This window comes from Ochotona princeps, chromosome 6 (genome assembly GCF_030435755.1).
Source record: "Ochotona princeps isolate mOchPri1 chromosome 6, mOchPri1.hap1, whole genome shotgun sequence".
NCBI classification, from domain to species: Eukaryota; Metazoa; Chordata; class Mammalia; order Lagomorpha; family Ochotonidae; genus Ochotona; species Ochotona princeps.
Window position 1 is genome coordinate 25,124,464 of NC_080837.1, and position 12,020 is coordinate 25,136,483.

Consider the following 12,020-nt stretch of genomic DNA (forward strand, 5'->3'; position numbering starts at 1 on the left):
CTGTTGAGATTTTTCTGTTTCTTTTTGAGTCATGTTAGATTAGTTACGCGTTTCTTAGAATTTGTGCATTTTACCTAGGTTTGTCAGTGCATAAAGTATTGTTCATGTAATTCTCTTTGCTGATTTCTCTGAGATTGCTCTGGAGGGCCCCACTTGTTTCTGATGTTGATTTTCTTTGTCATTCTAGAGAAATGTTTGTCAAATGTTCTGTTTTTTTTTTCAAAGAACTGCTCTGATCTTTATTATTTCTTTTACCCTGCTAGCTGTGGGTTTCAGTTTTCATTTCTTTTCTAGTTGCACTAGGTTTTAAGTTAGGTTGTATTATTGATTTGAGATCTTTTTTTTTCCCTGATTATTTCTTCGAGAGGCAGAACAAGTGGGGGGCGGGGAGAAGAGCTCCTAGTGGCTGCTTTGTTCCTCTGATGGCCTGGTTTCCACCAGGAAACCAGTGCCAGGAGCTAAGAAATCAATCCAGGTCTCCCAGGGGGTGGTAGAAGGCTGTCCACTTGGGTCATACACTGTGACTCTCAGGATCTGCATTAACAGGAAGCTATAGTAAGGAGCTGGGGCTGGGAATTGAACTGCTGTGGAACTTGGCACCCTAACCAGTGGCTTGGCTGCTAGGATGCATTTCTGCTACCATTCTTGTGTTTTTGTGTAGATTTGCAGCTATCCATTTATTTCATGAGAGCGGCGTCTGCTGTATTCAATGTTTTGGTATGTTGTGTTTTTATTTTCATTATGTTTAAGATGTTTTCTGGTTCCCTTTTTTTTTTCCTTTGTTGACCCGTTAGTTAAGAATAAGTTGTTTAATTTCCATGAATGTGAGTTTTTTCTTGTACTTGTTTTTAGCTGTGACCACTGTACCGCAGCATGGATCCCTTTGGCTTTTTTTTTTTCTTTTTTATGTCAGATTTACAGAGAGAAGAAGAGACAGCGATGTTCCATCTTCTGGTTTAGTCTCCACATAACCGCAATAGCCTGAGCTGAGCTGAGCTGAGCTGAAGATAGGAGTCAGGAACTTGTCCTGGATTTCCTGTGTGGGCATGGGCCCAGGAACTTGAGCCATCCTCTGCTGCTTTCCCAGGCAATGAACAGGGAGCTGATTTGGAAGAGAAGCAGCCAGGATACAAACTGGCATCCAACTGGGATGCTGGTGCCACAGCTGGAAGCTTAGCCTACTATGCCCTTTAGTTTTGATGTAACAGTTGACACGTTGCACCTACAAATTCTACATCCATGCAAGTCAATCAATAATAGAATTCAAATAATTTCAAAATTATTCAGAAAAAGTCCTCTGTAGTAAGCAGCATGTCCATACTTTTATTCTTGTCACCATTCTCTGGACAGTAAAGTATATTATCTATTTTTATTAAAGATTTATTTATTTTATTACAAAGTCAGATATACAGAGAGGAGAGACAGAGAGGAAGATCCTCCATCCGATGTTTCACACCGGTGCGCGCCGATCCGAAGCCGGGAATCTGGAACCTCTTCCAGGTCTCCCACGCGGGTGCAGGGTCCCAATGCCTTGGGCCGTCCTCAACTGCTTTCCCAGACCACAAGCAGGAAGCTGGATGGGAAGTGGAGCTGCCGGGATTAGAGCCGGCGCCCATATGGGATCCTGGGGCTTTCAAGGCGAGGACTTTAGCCGCTAGGCCATGCCGCCGGGCCCAAAGTATATTATCTCTTTACATGGTGTTTACCTTGTGCCAGATATTATGAATAATCTAGAGCTTAAATGTTTGGGGGGATGGGTATAGGTAGATGCAAATACTGTGTCATTTAGGGTACTTGGTTGTCTGTAGATTTTGGTGTCCATGGTGGGTTCTGAAACTGATTCTCCTTGGTTGCAGAGAGACAACTGTGTTATTGTTGACTGTAGTCAACCTTTTGCATAAGAGAAAACGGGAACTTATTACTGCCATGTAATCATAGCACTGTACCTGTTGACCGGCTTCTCCCTATCCTTCCTTCTGCCTTCCCTTCTGCTTTCCAGCCTCGGGTAACCACTGCTTAGCACTGAGCTCTTTAAAATTGCACCTCTGTGTGAGATCTTGCAGTGTTAGCCATTCTGTGCCTTGCTTATTTAATTTCATCCAGGGCCCTCCAGTTCCATTCTTTCTGTCACAGGTGACAGGACTGGATAGTATTCTGTTGTGCATGCACACCACATCTTCCTTACTATTTGTCCATTGATGGACACTTAGTTTGATTCCCAACGTTGGTATCCGTGAGCAGGGATGCTATGAGCAGGAGAGCGCCTGTAGGAACTCGCATGTAGGTGACAGCACTTGGGACATTATCCAGGAAGCGGCATTGGAAGCAGGGTGGCTGAGACCCTAATGCTGTGCTGTCCTACAAGCAGTTTCTAAGGACAGTAAGTTTTGCCTAAAACACAATTTGTGGTTGTTTAGATATTTTCAGGTTAGATGTAATGCAGCTTGGTCATGATTTAGTAAAATTATATTTGTTACATTTTCCTGAAACTTGTGTCAGTGTCATTTTATAAAATGTGCTTATTTAACACGTTATAAATGTTTCAGTTTTACTATATTTGAAATAACTGAAACATACATAGTTCTGCTGGTGGCACCAGCAGTGCCATTGTTACCAGTGACATCCTGGGCCTGGTGCAGTGTCTCAATGGCTATATCCTCACCTTGTGTCCGCCAGGATCCCATATGGGTACAAGTTTGTGTCCCAGCTGCTCAGCTTCCTATCTAGCTCCCTGCTTATGGCCTGAGAAAGTAGTAGAAGATAGACCATAGCCTTGGGACCCTGTACCCACATGGGAGACTCAGAAGAAGCTCCTGACTCCTGGCTTTGGATTGGCTCATCTCCAGCTGTTGTATTTATTTGGTGAGTGAACTGTTGGCTTGAAGATCTTTTTGTCTTTCTGTGAATCTGATCTTCCTTTCCAGTAAAAATAATCTTTAAAACAAAAAAGCAATGATGTTTGTTATAGTCCTTTGGGGAGGCCGGCATGGTGGTGTTGCATACTAATCCTCTGTCTGTGGCACTGTCTTTTCATGTCCCTGCAGCTCCACTTCTGATGGAGCTTCCTGCTTATGGCCTGGAAGGTGGCCTAAGTCCCTGGGCCCTTTCACCCACATGGTAAACACAGAGGAAGCTCCTGGCTTCTGGCTTCAAATGGGCTAAGCTCTAGCCATTGCAGCCACTTTGGGGAGTGAACCAGTGAATGCATGATCTCTCTCTGTCTCTCCTCTCTAAGTCTGCCTTTCAAGTTAAAATAAATAAATTTAAAAGAGTGACATTCATAGAGTGAATGAAGGCATTAGTAGGGATTCATCCTTTGTTCACTAAGGTTTGCTGTGTCATCCATGTAGCTCATATTCTCTCAATATAAACTTTCAGAATTTTATCCTATCAGGCCATCCCCTTGAGAAATAAAATGATTTAAAGACAAGATAGCTCTATTCTCAATTTTTTCCTTTCAGTGTCAATTTTGTAGATATATTGATATGTATACAAAAATGTCAGTCTCATTAATCTGCAAATATTTTAAATATTTTATAAAATCTATTAGATCTACAAAAACAATTTCCCAATTCCATTTTTGAATTTTAATAAGCATCCCAATTAAGATGACAGTTTACAAATGTGCATATTTATAAAATCACTCATGTATATGTGCATTATATATGCTTTTGAAATTCTTTATGAAGAGTAATTTGAGTCTTGAGGCCTGTGACTAATCATAGTGAGTCCGTAATTTTTGAGATCACATCAGCACAATTGTATTAGAAACCTGCATTATTTCCATTGTTTTTCTCTTAAGAAATAAAGGATTCATGTTAGCTTGAAAATGTTGGTTTTCTTAAATGATGGTGGAATTACAATGCTTTAAAAACTGTAAACAGAAAACTTTCATCTTAACAAAATAACAGCATAGGTGCCATTGAGTTATGGAAGAGCACGTAGTTCTTCGACGTGTTATGTGCCCCTACATGCTAGTTCACCAGATGAAATGGAACCATTGACTTCTGCCTCGTTACTGACATTCACTTAGGAGCAGTCGCTCTGACACCACAGCACAGTGTCACAGGTCCCAACTTTCTTTGAAAGAATAAAGCTTTCGGATGGTACATCCCAGAAACCTGCACTATGGCCTTTTGCTTTTTCCCTCTCGCATAGAATTACTGAAGAGGCATGGTTAAAAGAAATGTCGCATAAATCAGCAGGAGAGCGCCTTTTTCTTCTCAGACTTCTTAAAGTTGTTGAGCACCGGCAGAACTCCATGGCAGAATAGTACCAGGCTCAGATTTCCGAAGTTTTTAGTAGGAGATGGGTCCATATAACATGCCGCCCCGAGTCTGCTCTTTTACGTAAAATGCCATTTGTGTTTTTGAGTTGTTCTTTTGGGAGTTAGAATGTCTCACCTGTGTGAAATACATGCATTTTTCTGCTTTCCTATAAAAGTCAGATCCATGTGACAACGGGATGGAGCAGTGAAGAGATAGAGATTTGGAGGTTTCCAGCACTCAGCTGTGTGTTCAGCTGGCACTCTGGAAACAGGGGTTGGATTTCCCACTTTGTAAAATGTTTTAGTGTCAAGTAGCTGAGGCCGCGCACAGCTTTATCCATGGCGGCTGGAACACTTTGTACCTGATGATGCTATTAGACACAAATTCAATTTGAGAATGAAAATTCTTTAATTTTCTGGTATCTTGAGTTTTAGGCAGTTTCAAGTTTTATGAACAGATATCTGTGTGTATGTATACAAAATATACTTGCACATACTTGTGTATAATCTGGTATATATGTGAAGCTGCCTTTTCTACTCTATGAAGAACTCCCCAAACTGCAGTCTTTAGAGTTCTAAATTTAAAATGTATGATTTGACAAAGTAATTATAAAGGCAGAGTGCTCTTTTTTCCTGCCTATGGTCTTGTCATTTAACAAAAACATGCATATATATATATATATATATATACATATAATTTTTCATGATACGCAGTTCCATAGGCACAGGGATTCTCCCCCGCACACTCCCCATTGCCCCCCATTGTTTTCCCCTGTAGTATTATAATAATATAGTCCTTCAGCAACAGTCACAAGTCCAACATGCTGCTATTTAAACTTATCATGGCATTATAAAAACATTTTTAAAATGCGTATTATAGTATGCTTTTGAAGGCTGAATACATGTAACACTGGACTGTAAGATAATTTCTGCATCCTGTTGAAGACCTCCCTATTGACTGCCTCTGTATCTTCCACTCAACTGAGAGTTACCCAGTGTTTTAGTCCTAGGGTCAGGGAGATAAGGAAATGGCCCAGTACCCGGCAAAGAACCACTATCATCGTTCTGCCCATAGACTGTATTTTTTGAGGAAAAGCTCAAACTCATTTAACAGCAAACCGACCCATTGTGATGTAGTGCTTTTTTTAAAATCCAGCTTTATTGGAGAATGCCACCCTCTAATTGTGTTTATGATAACATTTGAGTGCATTTTAATAGCTAGGTGCTTACTGAATAATTTATCTCCGCCTTCTTCTCCAGGTACTGATTCAGAAAGCATTGAGTTGTTCATCTAATTCTATCACACAGGTTCCCTCTGAGGTTCCTCTTAGTTGGTGTTTAACGACTAAATCAGCAGTAGTCTGTCCGTTCTAAGTTGCTTTCATGGCTTTTTTACCATGCGTATTAGCCATTTTGGATCTCTGCACACTTCTGGCTTGAACCCAGTACTGGGGGTCTTTGGTTAGATGGTCTCAGGGCACCCAGGATGTTGTGATCCCAAATCAAAGACATTTATCTCTTCCTTTAAGGAAAAAGGGATTAGGAACTTCCTGCTGCTTTGGCAAACACTGAAGTATCTGTCAGGATCCGAGTTGCCCTGAGGTCACTCCTACAAATGCTTCAAATACTCTCCAGGCCGCCAGTCAGTCCTGGACCCAGCGCTTGCCTTTAGGGATAAGGGTTAAAGTGCTTCTTCTGGAAGGTAATTCCTAACAGTCTAATACTTCTGTTTATATAATCAGTGAATCAGTCAAATTAAAAACATAGTTGGGATTATTGAAAGAAAGTGTTCTTATCTGTGAAGGCAAGTAGAAAATATCCTTATTAACCTGAAAATTCAAGTCTGTGAGAGGATTTTGGGATAGATTTAGTGGAAACTAACTCAGTAGGCAGGAAATAAATGCAAACGCTTTGTCACTGAGGTCTTTGAGTAACCAAAGTGTGTAATCTGTCATTGGAGACCCAATTACACATTAGACACATTACATAGCAATTATTTTAAAAATAATATAAATAAATCAAGATAGCTGATATTTTATTAAATGTTTCTGGTATTGGAGAATATGAAAAATATTGTTTGAATAAATAATTAGATTTTCTGATTTTATTCAGTGCTGTTATTAGGATGTCTTATTTTTGTGTAAAGTTTCTTGTCCCTAAGAAGCTGAGTTAAACTCTAAATAGACTTCCCTGAAAAGTCCCCCTTGTTGGGGGTTAGCATGTGACTTTGTTGAATACAGGCGATATTTAGGTTATTTTCAGATTTTACCTTTAGCAGCATCACGATGCTAAGCATTTCTTTAAGAAACTACTCAGTTTTGATTGGAAAAGAGCATTTTCAAGTAAGTGAAACAAGTATCATTTCTTAAAGGTATTTTGAGTGTTTTTGAAGTGTTAAGTGGTCAAGAGATTTAAGTAGCCACAATCTGAACTAAATTATGATGACTGAGATAATTAACAGTATTTTAGATCTGTTTGATGCATGAGGAGACTATTTACAAATATAACCTTACCAAATCCCCTGTCCCTCCCTCCCTCCCTGCGCCAATCTGAAGGTGGGAGCCAGGAGCTTCTTCTGGGTTTCCCATGTGGGTGCAGGGTCCCAAGGCTTTGGGCCGTCCTCAACTGCTTACCCAGGCCACAAGCAGGGAGCTGGATGGGAAGTGGAGCTGCTGGGAGTAGAACCAGCGCCCATACGGGATTCTGCATGTTCAAGGCAAGGACTTTAGCTACTGCGCCGGGCCCTAAAATGTGTAATTTTTTATGTCCAATAGATTGACCAATATTAAAACATGTGTGATTTCCAAATGATAACAAAGCAAACTGAAAGGAATATAAATTGGTAGGACTCTTTCATAGGACAATATGGCAGCATTTGGCAAAACTGAAAATTAATCCATACTTTTAATCTAGGCATATCTCATTGAAAAGTTCTTGCCCATGGGCCTAAGGAGACACATACTACAAGAATCTTCTAGAAAATAAACTTTATAATGATTTTGGAAACAGCATATATGTCCATCAATAAAAATGGCTGATAAATTGTAGGATAATATGTATGTGTAGATAAATGGATTAAAGTGATTAATAGTGCAAGTATTGTGGTGCAGTGAGTTAAGCCACTGCTCTTACTTCGTTATGCTTTTGTTTACTTATGTTATTTGATAACCTCTTTTAAAATTTTATTCTAGTTTTTGTTTTGGTTTGTTTACTGTTTTTCTTTCAAATTGTGGAAATGATTTGAGCTCCCTTAAAGTTTATGGTAACATAAAAAGGATGTGTTACAATGATGATGGCATAGTTCAGCAGACTGGCGCTGATGAGCAGTATTAAATCTTTCACTCTTATCTGATGTTAAAAAAAAAGAGGATGCTGAGGGTCTGAAATAACATCTTAGAATATGTTGAAAATTTAAAGTCATATCTGTGCTTGGTGCCAAATTACTTTAAGTTGATTCAGCAGATCTGTACATGGTTAATTTATTTAGGGAGGTAGAACAATTATAATAACTGGCTAATACAGCATTATTTCAGTTATCTCAATGATTAAATTGGATGAACAATTAGGGATACAATTAGCTGCCTTTCAGTTAGCTGTTATAGGTCCAAAGAAAGCAAATCCACCTGAGATTTGTGAGTTTGGTTGAAATGCATACGGGAAGCAGCATTCTAAAAAACCTTTGTTGGCACAGAAAGCAAGCGCCTGTCTGCACAGACTAAAGCTATTGCTTGAGACAAGGTCTTTGTCTTTGATCAGTGGTCACTGAACTCTGACCAAGCATTTCATTTCACCATCTTGGCCCTGGTGTGAATTGCTAATGACTGATTCATTAACCCTCTAGAATTCACATACTGATGTTAAAGACCTAACAATATAGTAAAAAAAAAAATTTCCCATGAACTTATAAAGGCTGGGATGCAGCTGTGATTATTTTGATCCCTGAGAATGCTTTCAAGGCTCCATTTAGATTTTTTCCATTTTTAAATAAAATATATTTTTGATGATGTTTGCATAGTTGATTAGGGTGGAAAGGGTTGAGGGTTAGGAGAAAGTGGGTGAGACCATTCTTTCCACATTTGTTTTCTCTTTTTCCTGTATCTGAGGGTAGGGGAGAGATAAGGGGAGAAAGCACATCCAGCCTACCAACCACCTTAGTACCCACGGATGGAGAACGGCCGTCCAATGTCATCCCAGGGTTCCTGGTGTGGAATATGCTCCAAGAATTCTGGTTAGGTTATTTTGGTAGTTCTGAAATGTTGTCTTACCACCTCAAGGATGAGGAAATCCTCCCAAAGTCCATTGATTGACATAATCCATCTTAGAATCTCTAATCACTTAGATATTTGCTGCTAACACTTGGCTGGAGTAGTTGATCAATTTGTTCAGCCCTCCTTTCTCTGTTATGCTACCAGATGTCCTCTGTAGGCTCCACTGGACTGCATATCCTTCATGTGCTTATGGACATACTGTCCACTGTTCCGTCTAAGCCACTGAGGAGGCCCAGATCTGACACATGTACTCCACAGTCAGTCTGCAGATCCTGCCATTCTTCCCATGGTTGGAGTTCTTAGTCCAGCGGTTCAGTTGTGGGGGACCCACACCTGACTTGTGTGTGTGACTTATAGTATGGGGTGTGGCTCAGTCCGTCACCCACATCAGCTTACGTGCATACTGGTAGTGGCAATTTCTGGGTCAGTTCTGTCTCCAGCCCTGACTCCTACGCAAAGTAATAGGTGCTGCAGCCCAGCCAAGCCCTGCTGAACACACACTCGACTCTGATATACACCAGCAGGAGCTGCAGCCCAGTCAGAGTGACCCCCAAAACCCCCACTAGATCTGCCCCCAGCCATGTTTCCTATGCTTGCCAGTGTGTGCAGCAGACTGGTACAGTTTGTCCCACATCCCATTCAGCTCTTGTACATGTCAATGGGCATTGAAGCCTAGCTCAACCCATCCTACCTCGCTATCCAGCCCACATTCATGCCAGAGGGTGCTGTCACCTGTCTAGCCAGGCCAGATCCACCCCCAGCCCTGGTTCTCATACTCATGTGAGAGTTGCAGCCCATTAGAGAGGTGCTCACAGTTTCTCTACTGGGCCAATGCTCAGTCCTGGATCTTACACTCTCCAGGTGTTCTGCAGTCTAGCTTGACAGACTTTGTCCCTGCTCGCCATCCTAGCACTTACCAGTTGATGCTATGGCAAAGCCCAGCTAGCCTGCATCCACTCTGGTTTATGCCTGTAGCAGTAGGTATAGTCGGTTTTCTAAGCCTGACTCTTCCTCTAACCTGTCTCACATGCAGGTCAACAGGCATTGTAACCCTGCCTGGTCTGGTCTGCTTCCAATCTCAGCTCTCACACTCACCAGTGGGAGCAGTGGCCCAACAGGGGAACTCCCTTCAGTCCCTCTACCGTGCTTGCGTGCCACCCCTAGTCCCTCATTCTCACACGTGCTGGTGGGTGCTGTAGCACATCTGGCATGGCTCGCCTCACTTCAGCATTTGCTGGTGGGTGCTGCAGCCTTACCAAGCCTAGCCAACCCCTGGTCCCGTTCCTCATGTGAACTTGCTGGTACTGTGGCCCAGCCTGGTCTGTCCTGCACCCCATCCTGGTTCCTAGATCTACCAGTAGGTGCTATAAACTGACTGAGCCTGGACTGCCCCTAGACCTGACCCACACGCATGCTGATGGATACGGTAGCCTGGCCTGGTCTGGGTTGCTTTCAGCCTTGGTTCTTGCATTTACCTACACGGACTACATCCTGACAGGGAAGTTCCCCAAGCTCCTCTATCAGGTTTCCTCTCAGAGACCCTCCTCCCTGTTGGTCCTTCACCCAGCCCAACTTAGTCTACCTCCTGTCATGTCTTGGCAGGAACAGTGGCCTTGTCCAGCTGGCCCACACCTGTTTCAGTTCTTAGCATTGGTTGCTACAGCCCAGCTTATACCTAGTCTATGCCTAGACATAGCTCTTGCATGGGTCAGTGGGTGTTGAGACCTAACCCAACCATTCTGCACCCACTCTGGCTCTCATGAGCACCAGAGGGTGCTAAAGTCCAGCCCAGTCTGGCACAGACCCAGTTCCTATCCAAGCTTAGGGACACTGCAGTCATGCCCAGCCCATATTGCCGCCCCCATTCTGGCTTTCTTACTCACCAGCAAGACCCACAACCCAGCTGAGGTAGCTCCCCAACCAGGTCTGTTCCCAGCCACAGATCTTGTGCATGTCAGTGGTTGCTGTGTTCTGAACTCAAGTTCAGAGTTTCACTTGCACTTTACTTAGTTATTTGTTCCCTCTAGTCTCTTCCCTTTGTGAACTTCACTTTTTTGTAACATTCACATGAGACTTGTCATCTGCATATTTGACTTTTTGTTTCTTTCACATCTGCATTTACTAAACAAATATTTATTTGAATTGGGAAAACACAAAATAATATAGTGTATCAGTTAGCAATTCCTGTGAAACAATCCATCCCTGAACCTAACAGCTTAAACTGTAAGTACACATTATTGCCCATGAGTGTGAGTCCAGGGTACTTCTGTCCACATAAACAAATATTGGCTGCTTGCAGTGGGGCTCAGTCTTGTGCATACAATCAGTCGGCAGGTCTGTTGGCAAGTGGGTGGGCTGTCTGTTCTGAGATGAGTTGGTTGGTAATTGGTGAAATCGGATTGCCTATTTTCATTAGCAAACAGGCAAGACTTGGTTAACATGTCTGACCAGTTCCAAGAGAGTGAGTGGAATCTCTTAAGGCTTCTCAGTGCCTTGGTGTGGAGTTAGCTTGCAGTTCTGTTCTGCTGATCAAGGCAAATCTCATGGTCTGCCCTGTTGGAGATAGGATGAGCTGTAGAGTGACATTGGAAGAAGCATGCATAGGAAGGAGTGTGTCAGCCACTTCCCATGTGTTTACACGTAGAAAGAATATGAAAGTATCATCTCTACCCTCCAGGATAACTTGAAGATTCTTGGCCTATGTTTTTGGAAGGCCATGCCATTGAATTGGATTGGAGAGAAACATGGGAGTGGGTAAGTAGAAAGAAAACTTTTGAGGGCCTGGCACAATGGCCTAATGGCTAAATACTTAACCTTGCATGCACTGGGATCCCATATGGGTGCCAGTTCATATCCTGGCTGCCCCACTTCTCATCCAGCTCCCTGCTTGTGGCCTGGGAAAGCAGTAGAGGATGGGCCAAAGCCTTGGGGTCTGCAGCCGTATGATATGCCCAGTAGAAGCTCCTGGCTCTTGGTTTTGAACCAGCAGACGAAAGATCTTTCTTTCTTTCTGTGTATCTGCCTTTCCAATATAAATAAATAAATCTAAAAAAGAAGCAACTTTTGAACGATGAGAAGAAGACAGGCAGTTAGGAGGTCATAGAAAAGATTATGAATGAAAAGAATGAGCTTCATCAGAATAGGCCAAACTTGGAATATCTTTGGGGCAACTAGATGCAGACATTTAGGGGATGCTTTTAGGGGAGAATTGGAGATTTTTGAAGAGAAAGGTTAAAATCTGGATATACAGATTTAGTAGTCATTAGTATTAGAAGTTAATATGGTTGCCTAAGGAAGGAGTATATTGTGCAAAGATAGGACGCTGAAGACATAATCAGTCTTTCTATGGAAGATACGGAAGTAGTGAAAAAAGCATGGGAATGGAAAGAGGAAAAGAAGAGAAATCCAATTACAGTTACCCTAGAGTCGAAATTAGCCAAGGGTCAAGGAGAGGGCATTGGATTCACTGCTAACAAATCATAATG

The 12,020-nt window shown here is 42.1% G+C and overlaps 1 protein-coding gene and 1 non-coding gene across 6 annotated transcripts in view; both read left to right on the forward strand.

Annotated features, from left to right (window-relative positions):
• Positions 1 to 12,020, forward strand: part of PRTG (protogenin) — a 165,567-nt gene that overhangs the window by 15,369 nt on the left and 138,178 nt on the right. The window contains exon 1 of one of the 5 annotated variants that reach the window (XM_058665821.1): positions 2,670 to 2,862. The exons of the other annotated variants lie outside the window; for them this stretch is intronic. The gene's annotated coding sequence lies outside the window, so the exon portion shown is untranslated. Of the gene's footprint in view, positions 1 to 2,669; positions 2,863 to 12,020 lie in introns of those variants that run through there. 5 annotated transcript variants of the gene reach the window in all.
• LOC118759358 (small nucleolar RNA snR60/Z15/Z230/Z193/J17) lies at positions 7,546 to 7,627 on the forward strand. The gene has a single exon (XR_004996150.1). It is a non-coding gene; the product is annotated as a small nucleolar RNA snR60/Z15/Z230/Z193/J17 (small nucleolar RNA).